A 12,590-nucleotide genomic window follows, 5' to 3' on the forward strand; every position below is an offset into this window, starting at 1 on the left:
GAGTGTGAGATTGCGATTCAGTGTTGAGGAGGGCCCTGGTTGATGTCAATGGTGACGTTGTGTGGATAGGCCCAGGACTCAGTGCTAGGCTTAAAATTTTGTGTTCTCTCTGTTTTCCGGAGACATTAGCATTACGGAAAGAGTTAGGTTCTCAGTCTGATGTGACGGTAAGTGCAAGATGGTGGATCAGGTTTATGGTGAGACATGGTTGACGTCAGTGGTCAAGGTCGGGTGTCAGGACCACGGGCCAGGGCTAGGGTTAGGGTTAGGTTTTTGGGAAGCTGTAGAGGGATGGTATTGTTACGTTTAGACTTAGGTTCCTTCTCTTACGTTAGGGCCACTATACGATTCAGTTCCAGGATAACTGTGAGCCAAGGTTGATATCCAAGGTTATGGAGGAGTTTCAGGGAACAGGTCCACGCTAGGGTTAGGGTTATGTAATCGTTAAATTGCATGGGGTTTACGTGAATAGAGCTCGATTTTGTATCTTACTCTGATGTGAGGGCGTAGGCCAGACTGATCTTGATCATCATGGTGTGGCATAGGTGACATCAATCCTGACGCTGAGGTTCCAGGTTAAGGGACCTTGGTTAGCAGAAGGGTTTTTGTAAGGAAATGTCTATGCAGAAGATATGGTTGTGGATATAATTAGGGTGCAGTTTTGAAGTCAGGGCGAGTGTGAGGTCGAGTCACAGGGTTGAGGGAGTCATAGTTGATATCAGTGGTGGAGGCGAAGTATCTGGTCCATGGCTCGGTTCTACGGTTCCGTTTAGGTGTTCGGTAAGGAGTACGGGTGAGATAGGGTTACAGTTAGATTCGGAACCATCCCTGATGTGAGGACGAGTGCAAGATTGAGTTTCAGTTTTAAGGTGAGGTGTGGGTGTCATTAATGCTTAAGTTGAAGTGTCAGATCCTGGCGCCAGGGCTAGGGGTGGCATTAGTTGTAAGTTAAGGTGAATTTGTTCTGTATGAGTGACAGTTAGAGATCTGATCAATCTCTGATGTGAGGGCAATGGCCAGAATGAGCTTCAGGATTATGGGGAGGAATGACAGACATCAATGCTGATGGTGGCAGTTCAGTTAAAGGGCCTGGGCTAGGTTTAGCGTTTCCTGTAAGGGAAAGTCTATGCATATGATACGGTTACGGAGAGAATTTTGGTTCAATTCTGATGTGATTGCGAGGGTGAGATTGAGTCTCAGGATAAAGATATGCCTCCTAGTCGGCAGCAATGTTGAAGTCAGAGTATCTAGTCCAGGGCTTGGGTTTAGGGTTAGGCTTAGGTGTTCAGTAAGATTCACAGGAACATAGAGTTACATTTAGAGTTCGAATCTGACACTGATGTGAGGGCGATGGCCAGATTGAGCTTCAGGTATACATTTCGGCATGACGGACGTTGAAGCTGATGGCGTCATTTCAGGTAAAGTGGCCAGGGTTAGAGTTATTGTGTTCTGTGAGGTGTAGAGGAAGGATAGGGTGATGGACAGACTTAGGGTGTTCTCTGATGTGAAGGTTAGGGTCCAGCTCTGATGTGAGTGCACTTCTGAAATTGCGATTCATTGTTGAGGAGGGCCCTGGGTGATGTCGAAGCTGACGTGTGGATAGGCCCAGGATTCAGTGATAGGGTTAAAATTTTGTGTTCTCTCTGATTTCCAGAGACATTAGCATTACGGAAAGAGTTAGGTTCTGGGTCTGATGTGAAGGGGAGAGCAAGATGGTGGATCAGGGTTTTGGTGAGGCATGGGTGACATCAATGTTCCTGGTGAGCTGTCAGGACCACTGGCCAGGGCTAGGCTAAGCGTTAGGTTTTTGGTTAGGTGTAGAGAGAGGGTGTTTTCACATTTATACATAGGGTCCTTCTCTTACGTTAGGGCGAATGTGCGATTCAGTTCCAGGATTACAGTGAGGCAAGGGTGATATCCATGATGACGGTGGAGTTTCAGGCCACTGTTCTGCGCAAGGGTTAGGGTTATGTAATCTTTAAAGGGTATGGGGTGGACCGGGATACGTTTCGATTTGCATCCTACTCTGACGTGAGGGCGAAGCACACATTGATCTTCATCATCGTGGTGTGGCATCGGTGACATCATTGCTGCCTCTGAGGGTACAGGTTAATAGACCTTGTTTAGGGATAAGATTTTCTGTAAGGAAAAGTCTATGCGGTACATATGGTTATGGACAGAATTAGGGAGCAGTTCTGATGTCAGGGCGAGTGTGAGATTGAGTCGCAGGGTCAATGGAGTCATAGTTTATATCAACGGTGAAGGTGAATTATCTGTTCCAGGGTCGGGTGTACGGTTAGATTTAGGTGTTCGATAATGAATATGGGTGTGATATGGTTACAGTTAGACTTCAGATCTATCTCTGATGTGAGGGAGAGTGCATGATTGAGTTTGAAGATAAAGCTGAAATATGGGTGACATCAAAGATGAAGGTGAAGTGTCAGATCCTGGCGCCAGGGCCAGGGATAGCATTAGTTGTAAGGTAAGGAGTATTGGGCAGATTGAGTGGCAGTAAGAGTTCTGATCTGACTCTGATGTGAAGGAAATGGCCAGAATGTGCTTCAGGATTATGGGGAGGAATGACAGAAGTCGATGCTGATGGTGGCGGTTCAGTTATATTGGCCTGGGCTAGGGTTAGGGTTTCCTGTAAGGGAAAATCTATGCATATGTTACGGTGACGGAGAAAATTAGGGCTCAGTTCTGATGTGAGGACGAGGGTGAGATTGAGGCTCATGGTTAAGATGTGTCTCCTAGTTGGCACAAATGTTGAAGGCGAAGAATCTAGTCTAGTTCTCGGGCCTAGGGTTAGGGTTAGGTGTTCACTAAGATTTACAGTAACATAGAGTTACATTTAGAGTGTGCATCTGACCCTGATGTGAGGGCGATGGCCAGATTGAGCTTCAGGTTTATGGTGCGGCATGACAGATGTTGAAGGTGACTATGTCAGCTCAGGTAAAGTGGCCAGGGCTAGGGTTATGGTATTGTGTTCTGTGAGGTGTACAGGAAGAATAGGGGTATGGACAGATTTAGAGCTGGTCTCTGATATGAGGGCAAGTGCGAGATTGAGGTTCAGGATTACGGTGAAGTGTGGGTCATGCCAAAGGTTACGGTGAATGCACACGTCCAAGATTCATGGCTAGGGTTAGGATTACTGCGTCGTTCTGTTCTATAGAAAGGACAAGTTTAGGATTAAGGTTAGGGTCCAGCTCTGATGTGAGTGCGAGTGTGAGATTGCGATTCAGTGTTGAGGAGGGCCCTGGTTGATGTCAATGGTGACGTTGTGTGGATAGGCCCAGGACTCAGTGCTAGGCTCAAAATTTTGTGTTCTCTCTGTTTTCCAGAGACATTAGCATTACGGAAAGAGTTAGGTTCTGGGTCTGATGTGACGGTAAGTGCAAGATGGTGGATCAGGTTTATGGTGAGGCATGGGTGACGTCAGTGGTCAAGGTCGGGTGTCATGACCACGGGCCAGGGCTAGGGTTAGGGTTAGGTTTTTGGGAAGCTGTAGAGGGATGGTATTGTTATGTTTAGACTTAGGTTCCTTCTCTTACGTTAGGGCGACTATACGATTCAGTTAAAGGGTTACTGCGAGCCAAGGTTGATAACCAAGGTTATGGAGGAGTTTCAGGGAACAGGTCCACGCTAGGGTTAGGGTTATGTAATCGTTAAAGTGCATGGGGTTTACGTGAATAGAGCTCGATTTTGGATCTTACTCTGATGTGAGGGCGTAGGCCAGACTGATCTTGATCATCATGGTGTGGCATAGGTGACATCAATCCTGACGCTGAGGTTCCAGGTTAAGGGACCTTGGTTAGCAGAAGGGTTTTTGTAAGGAAATGTCTATGCAGAAGATATGGTTGTGGATATAATTAGGGTGCAGTTTTGAAGTCAGGGCGAGTGTGAGGTCGAGTCACAGGGTTGAGGGAGTCATAGTTGATATCAGTGGTGGAGGCGAAGTATCTGGTCCATGGCTCGGTTCTAGGGTTCCGTTTAGGTGTTCGGTAAGGAGTACGGGTGAGATAGGGTTACAGTTAGATTCGGAACCATCCCTGATGTGAGGACGAGTGCAAGATTGAGTTTCAGTTTTAAGGTGAGGTGTGGGTGTCATTAATGCTTAAGTTGAAGTGTCAGATCCTGGCGCCAGGGCTAGGGATGGCGTTAGTTGTAAGGTAAGTTGTATTTGTTCTGAATGACTGACAGTTAGAGTTCTGATCAATCTCTGATGTGAGGGCAATGGCCAGAATGAGCTTCAGGATTATGGGGAGGAATGACAGACATCAATGCTGATGGTGGCAGTTCAGTTAAAGGGCCTGGGCTAGGTTTAGGGTTTCCTGTAAGGGAAAGTCTATGCATATGATACGGTTACGGAGAGAATTTTGGTTCAATTCTGATGTGAGTGCGAGGGTGAGATTGAGTCTCAGGATAAAGATGTGCCTCCTAGTCGGCAGCAATGTTGAAGTCAGAGTATCTAGTCCAGGGCTTGGGTTTAGGGTTAGGCTTAGGTGTTCAGTAAGATTCACAGGAACATAGAGTTACATTTAGAGTTCGAATCTGACACTGATGTGAGGGCGATGGCCAGATTGAGCTTCAGGTATACATTTCGGCATGACGGACGTTGAAGCTGATGGCGTCATTTCAGGTAAAGTGGCCAGGGTTAGAGTTATGTTATTGTGTTCTGTGAGGTGTAGAGGAAGGATAGGGTGATGGACAGACTTAGGGTGTTCTCTGATGTGAAGGTTAGGGTCCACCTCTGATGTGAGTGCACTTCTGAAATTGCGATTCATTGTTGAGGAGGGCCCTGGGTGATGTCGAAGCTGACGTTGTGTGGATAGGCCCAGGATTCAGTGATAGGGTTAAAATTTTGTGTTCTCTCTGATTTCCAGAGACATTAGCATTACGGAAAGAGTTAGGTTCTGGGTCTGATGTGAAGGGGAGAGCAAGATGGTGGATCAGGGTTTTGGTGAGGCATGGGTGACATCAATGTTCCTGGTGAGCTGTCAGGACCACTGGCCAGGGCTAGGCTAAGCGTTAGGTTTTTGGTTAGGTGTAGAGAGAGGGTGTTTTCACATTTATACATAGGGTCCTTCTCTTACGTTAGGGCGAATGTGCGATTCAGTTCCAGGATTACAGTGAGGCAAGGGTGATATCCATGATGACGGTGGAGTTTCAGGCCACTGTTCTGCGCTAGGGTTAGGGTTATGTAATCTTTGAAGGGTATGGGGTGGACCGGGATACGTTTCGATTTGCATCCTACTCTGACGTGAGGTCGAAGCCCACATTGATCTTCATCATCGTGGTGTGGCATCGGTGACATCATTGCTGCCTCTGAGGGTACAGGTTAATAGACCTTGTTTAGGGATAAGATTTTCTGTAAGGAAAAGTCTATGCGGTACATATGGTTATGGACAGAATTAGGGAGCAGTTCTGATGTCAGGGCGAGTGTGAGATTGAGTCGCAGGGTCAATGGAGTCATAGTTTATATCAACGGTGAAGGTGAATTATCTGTTCCAGGGTCGGGTGTACGGTTAGATTTAGGTTTTCGATAATGAATATGGGTTTGATATGGTTACAGTTAGACTTCAGATCTATCTCTGATGTGAGGGAGAGTGCATGATTGAGTTTGAAGATAAAGCTGAAATATGGGTGACATCAAAGATGAAGGTGAAGTGTCAGATCCTGGCGCCAGGGCCAGGGATAGCATTAGTTGTAAGGTAAGGAGTATTGGGCAGATTGAGTGGCAGTAAGAGTTCTGATCTGACTCTGATGTGAAGGAAATGGCCAGAATGTGCTTCAGGATTATGGGGAGGAATGACAGAAGTCGATGCTGGTGGTGGTGGTAAACTTAAATTGGCCTGGGCTAGGGTTAGGGTTTCCTGTAAGGGAAAATCTATGCATATGTTACGGTGATGGAGAAAATTAGGGCTCAGTTCTGATGTGAGGACGAGGGTGAGATTGAGGCTCATGGTTAAGATGTGTCTCCTAGTTGGCACAAATGTTGAAGGCGAAGAATCTAGTCTAGTTCTCGTGCCTAGGGTTAATGTTAGGTGTTCACTAAGATTTACAGTAACATAGAGTTACATTTAGAGTTTGCATCTGACCCTGATGTGAGGGCGATGGCAAGATTGAGCTTCAGGTTTATGGTGCGGCATGACAGATGTTGAAGTTGACTATGTCAGCTCAGGTAAAGTGGCCAGGGCTAGGGTTATGGTATTGTGTTCTGTGAGGTGTACAGGAAGAATAGGGGTATGGACAGATTTAGGGCTGGTCTCTGATATGAGGGCAAGTGCGAGATTGAGGTTCAGGATTACGGTGAAGTGTGGGTCATGCCAAAGGTTACGGTGAATGCACACGTCCAAGATTCATGGCTAGGGTTAGGATTACTGCATCGTTCTATTCTACAGAAAGGACAAGTTTAGGATTAAGTTTAGGGTCCAGCTCTGATGTGAGTGTGAGTGTGAGATTGCGATTCAGTGTTGAGGAGTGCCCTGGTTGATGTCAATGGTGACGTTGTGTGGATAGGCCCAGGACTCAGTGCTAGGCTCAAAATTTTGTGTTCTCTCTGTTTTCCGGAGACATTAGCATTACGGAAAGAGTTAGGTTCTGGGTCTGATGTGACGGTAAGTGCAAGATGGTGGATCAGGTTTATGGTGAGGCATGGGTGACGTCAGTGGTCAAGGTCGGGTGTCAGGACCACGGGCCAGGTCTAGGGTTAGGGTTAGGTTTTTGGGAAGCTGTAGAGGGATGGTATTGTTATGTTTAGACTTAGGTTCCTTCTCTTATGTTAGGGCAACTATACGATTCAGTTCCAGGATTACTGCGAGCCAAGGTTGATATCCAAGGTTATGGAGGAGTTTCAGGGAACAGGTCCACGCTAGGGTTAGGGTTATGTAATTGTTAAAGTGCATGGGGTTTACGTGAATAGAGCTCGATTTTGGGTCTTACTCTGATGTGAGGGCCTAGGCCAGACTGATCTTGATCATCATGGTGTGGCATAGGTGACATCAATCCTGACGCTGAGGTTCCAGGTTAAGGGACCTTGGTTAGCAGAAGGGTTTTTGTAAGGAAATGTCTATGCAGAAGATATGGTTGTGGATATAATTAGGGTGCAGTTTTGAAGTCAGGGCGAGTGTGAGGTCGAGTCACAGGGTTGAGGGAGTCATAGTTGACATCAGTGGTGGAGGCGAAGTATCTGGTCCATGGCTCGGTTCTAGGGTTCCGTTTAGGTGTTCGGTAAGGAGTACGGGTGAGATAGGGTTACAGTTAGATTCGGAACCATCCCTGATGTGAGGACGAGTGCAAGATTGAGTTTCAGTTTTAAGGTGAGGTGTGGGTGTCATTAATGCTTAAGTTGAAGTGTCAGATCCTGGCGCCAGGGCTAGGGCTGGCTTTAGTTGTAAGTTAAGGTGTATTTGTTCTGAATGAGTGACAGTTAGAGATCTGATCAATCTCTGATGTGAGGGCAATGGCCAGAATGAGCTTCAGGATTATGGGGAGGAATGACAGACATCAATGCTGATGGTGGCAGTTCAGTTAAAGGGCCTGGGCTAGGTTTAGGGTTTCCTGTAAGGGAAAGTCTATGCATATGATACGGTTACGGAGAGAATTTTGGTTCAATTCTGATGTGAGTGCGAGGGTGAGATTGAGTCTCAGGATAAAGATGTGCCTCCTAGTCGGCAGCAATGTTGAAGTCAGAGTATCTAGTCCAGGGCTTGGGTTTAGGGTTAGGCTTAGGTGTTCAGTAAGATTCACAGGAACATAGAGTTACATTTAGAGTTCGAATCTGACACTGATGTGAGGGCGATGGCCAGATTGAGCTTCAGGTATACATTTCGGCATGACGGACGTTGAAGCTGATGGCGTCATTTCAGGTAAAGTGGCCAGGGTTAGAGTTATGTTATTGTGTTCTGTGAGGTGTAGAGGAAGGATAGGGTGATGGACAGACTTAGGGTGTTCTCTGATGTGAAGGTTAGGGTCCAGCTCTGATGTGAGTGCACTTCTGAAATTGCGATTCATTGTTGAGGAGGGCCCTGGGTGATGTCGAAGCTGACGTTGTGTGGATAGGCCCAGGATTCAGTGATAGGGTTAAAATTTTGTGTTCTCTCTGATTTCCAGAGACATTAGCATTACGGAAAGAGTTAGGTTCTGGGTCTGATGTGAAGGGGAGAGCAAGATGGTGGATCAGGGTTTTGGTGAGGCATGGGTGACATCAATGTTCCTGGTGAGCTGTCAGGACCACTGGCCAGGGCTAGGCTAAGCGTTAGGTTTTTGGTTAGGTGTAGAGAGAGGGTGTTTTCACATTTATACATAGGGTCCTTCTCTTACGTTAGGGCGAATGTGCGATTCAGTTCCAGGATTACAGTGAGGCAAGGGTGATATCCATTATGACGGTTGAGTTTCAGGCCACTGTTCTGCGCTAGGGTTAGGGTTATGTAATCTTTAAAGGGTATGGGGTGGACCGGGATACGTTTCGATTTGCATCCTACTCTGACGTGAGGGCGAAGCACACATTGATCTTCATCATCGTGGTGTGGCATCGGTGACATCATTGCTGCCTCTGAGGGTACAGGTTAATAGACCTTGTTTAGGGATAAGATTTTCTGTAAGGAAAAGTCTATGCGGTACATATGGTTATGGACAGAATTAGGGAGCAGTTCTGATGTCAGGGTGAGTGTGAGATTGAGTCGCAGGGTCAATGGAGTCATAGTTTATATCAACGGTGAAGGTGAATTATCTGTTCCAGGGTCGGATGTACGGTTAGATTTAGGTGTTCGATAATGAATATGGGTGTGATATGGTTACAGTTAGACTTCAGATCTATCTCTGATGTGAGGGAGAGTGCATGATTGAGTTTGAAGATAAAGCTGAAATATGGGTGACATCAAAGATGAAGGTGAAGTGTCAGATCCTGGCGCCAGGGCCAGGGATAGCATTAGTTGTAAGGTAAGGAGTATTGGGCAGATTGAGTGGCAGTAAGAGTTCTGATCTGACTCTGATGTGAAGTTAATGGCCAGAATGAGATTCAGGATTATGGGGAGGAATGACAGAATTCGATGCTGATGGTGGCGGTTCAGTTAAATTGGCCTGGGCTAGGGTTAGGGTTTCCTGTAAGGGAAAATCTATGCATATGTTACGGTGACGGAGAAAATTAGGGCTCAGTTCTGATGTGAGGACGAGGGTGAGATTGAGGCTCATGGTTAAGATGTGTCTCCTAGTTGGCACAAATGTTGAAGGCGAAGAATCTAGTCTAGTTGTCGGGCCTAGGGTTAGGGTTAGGTGTTCACTAAGATTTACAGTAACATAGAGTTACATTTAGAGTTTGCATGTGACCCTGATGTGAGGGCAATGGCCAGATTGAGCTTCAGGTTTATGGTGCGGCATGACAGACGTTGAAGTTGACTATGTCAGCTCAGGTAAAGTGGCCAGGGCTAGGGTTATGGTATTGTGTTCTGTGAGGTGTACAGGAAGAATAGGGGTATGGACAGATTTAGGGCTGGTCTCTGATATGAGGGCAAGTGCGAGATTGAGGTTCAGGATTACGGTGAAGTGTGGGTCATGCCAAAGGTTACGGTGAATGCACACGTCCAAGATTCATGGCTAGGGTTAGGATTACTGCGTCGTTCTGTTCTACAGAAAGGACAAGTTAAGGATTAAGGTTAGGGTCCAGCTCTGATGTGAGTGCGAGTGTGAGATTGCGATTCTGTGTTGAGGAGGGCCCTGGTTGATGTCAATGATGACGTTGTGTGGATAGGCCCAGGACTCAGTGCTAGGCTCAAAATTTTGTGTTCTCTCTGTTTTCCGGAGACATTAGCATTACGGAAAGAGTTAGGTTCTGGGTCTGATGTGACTGTAAGTGCAAGATGGTGGATCAGGTTTATGGTGAGACATGGGTGACGTCAGTGGTCAAGGTCGGGTGTCAGGACCACGGGCCAGGAATAGGGTTAGGGTTAGTTTTTGGGAAGCTGTAGAGGGATGGTACTGTTATGTTTAGACTTAGGTTCCTTCTCTTACGTTAGGGCGACTATACGATTCAGTTCCAGGATTACTGCGAGCCAAGGTTGATATCCAAGGTTATGGAGGAGTTTCAGGGAACAGGTCCACGCTAGGGTTAGGGTTATGTAATCGTTAAAGTGCATGGGGTTTACGTGAATAGAGCTCGATTTTGGATCTTACTCTGATGTGAGGGCGTAGGCCAGACTGATCTTGATCATCATGGTGTGGCATAGGTGACATCAATCCTGACGCTGAGATTCCAGGTTAAGGGACCTTGGTTAGCAGAAGGGTTTTTGTAAGGAAATGTCTATGCAGAAGATATGGTTGTGGATATAATTAGGGTGCAGTTTTGAAGTCAGGGCGAGTGTGAGGTCGAGTCACAGGGTTGAGGGAGTCATAGTTGATATCAGTGGTGGAGCCGAAGTATCTGGTCCATGGCTCGGTTCTAGGGTTCCGTTTAGGTGTTCGGTAAGGAGTACGGGTGAGATAGGGTTACAGTTAGATTCGGAACCATCCCTGATGTGAGGACGAGTGCAAGATTGAGTTTCAGTTTTAAGGTGAGGTGTGGGTGTCATTAATGCTTAAGTTGAAGTGTCAGATCCTGGCGCCAGGGCTAGGGCTGGCTTTAGTTGTAAGTTAAGGTGTATTTGTTCTGAATGAGTGACAGTTAGAGATCTGATCAATCTCTGATGTGAGGGCAATGGCCAGAATGAGCTTCAGGATTATGGGGAGGAATGACAGACATCAATGCTGATGGTGGCAGTTCAGTTAAAGGGCCTGGGCTAGGTTTAGGGTTTCCTGTAAGGGAAAGTCTATGCATATGATACGGTTACGGAGAGAATTTTGGTTCAATTCTGATGTGAGTGCGAGGGTGAGATTGAGTCTCAGGATAAAGATGTGCCTCCTAGTCGGCAGCAATGTTGAAGTCAGAGTATCTAGTCCAGGGCTTGGGTTTAGGGTTAGGCTTAGGTGTTCAGTAAGATTCACAGGAACATAGAGTTACATTTAGAGTTCGAATCTGACACTGATGTGAGGGCGATGGCCAGATTGAGCTTCAGGTATACATTTCGGCATAACGGACGTTGAAGCTGATGGCGTCATTTCAGGTAAAGTGGAAAGGGTTAGAGTTATGTTATTGTGTTCTGTGAGGTGTAGAGGAAGGATAGGGTGATGGACAGACTTAGGGTGTTCTCTGATGTGAAGGTTAGGGTCCAGCTCTGATGTGAGTGCACTTCTGAAACTGCGATTCATTGTTGAGGAGGTCCCTGGGTGATGTCGAAGCTGACGTTGTGTGGATAGGCCCAGGATTCAGTGATAGGGTTAAAATTTTGTGTTCTCTCTGATTTCCAGAGACATTAGCATTACGGAAAGAGTTAGGTTCTGGGTCTGATGTGAAGGGGAGAGAAAGATGGTGGATCAGGGTTTTGGTGAGGTATGGGTGACATCAATGTTCCTGGTGAGCTGTCAGGACCACTGGCCAGGGCTAGGCTAAGCGTTAGGTTTTTGGTTAGGTGTAGAGAGAGGGTGTTTTCACATTTATACATAGGGTCCTTCTCTTACGTTAGGGCGAATGTGCGATTCAGTTCCAGGATTACAGTGAGGCAAGGGTGATATCCATGATGACGGTGGAGTTTCAGGCCACTGTTCTGCGCTAGGGTTAGGGTTATGTAATCTTTAAAGGGTATGGGGTGGACCGGGATACGTTCCGATTTGCATCCTACTCTGAAGTGAGGGCGAAGGCGAGATTGATCTTCATCATCGTGGTGTTGCATCGGTGACATCAATGCTGACGCTGAGGGTACTGGTTAATAGACCTGGTTTAGGGATAAGATTTTCTGTAAGGAAAAGTCTATGCGGTACATATGGTTATGGACAGAATTAGGGAGCAGTTCTGATGTCAGGGCGAGTGTGAGATTGAGTCGCAGGGTCAATGGAGTCATAGTTTATATCAACGGTGAAGGTGAATTATCTGTTCCAGGGTCGGGTGTATGGTTAGATTTAGGTGTTCGATAATGAATATGGGTGTGATATGGTTACAGTTAGACTTCAGATCTATCTCTGATGTGAGGGAGAGTGCATGATTGAGTTTGAAGATAAAGCTGAAATATGGGTGACATCAAAGATGAAGGTGAAGTGTCAGATCCTGGCGCCAGGGCCAGGGATAGCATTAGTGGTAAGGTATGGAGTATTGGGCAGATTGAGTGGCAGTAAGAGTTCTGATCTGACTCTGATGTGAAGGAAATGGCCAGAATGTGCTTCAGGATTATGGGGAGGAATGACAGAAGTCGATGCTGATGGTGGAGGTTCAGTTAAATTGGCCTGGGCTAGGGTTAGGGTTTCCTGTAAGGGAAAATCTATGCATATGTTACGGTGACGGAGAAAATTAGGGCTCAGTTCTGATGTGAGGACGAGGGTGAGATTGAGGCTCATGGTTAAGATGTGTCTCCTAGTTGGCACAAATGTTGAAGGCGAAGAATCTAGTCTAGTTCTCGGGCCTAGGGTTAGGGTTAGGTGTTCACTAAGATTTACAGTAACATAGAGTTACATTTAGAGTTTGCATCTGACCCTGATGTGAGGGCGATGGCCAGATTGAGCTTCAG

This window comes from Manis pentadactyla, chromosome 1 (assembly GCF_030020395.1).
Source record: "Manis pentadactyla isolate mManPen7 chromosome 1, mManPen7.hap1, whole genome shotgun sequence".
NCBI lineage: Eukaryota > Metazoa > Chordata > Mammalia > Pholidota > Manidae > Manis > Manis pentadactyla.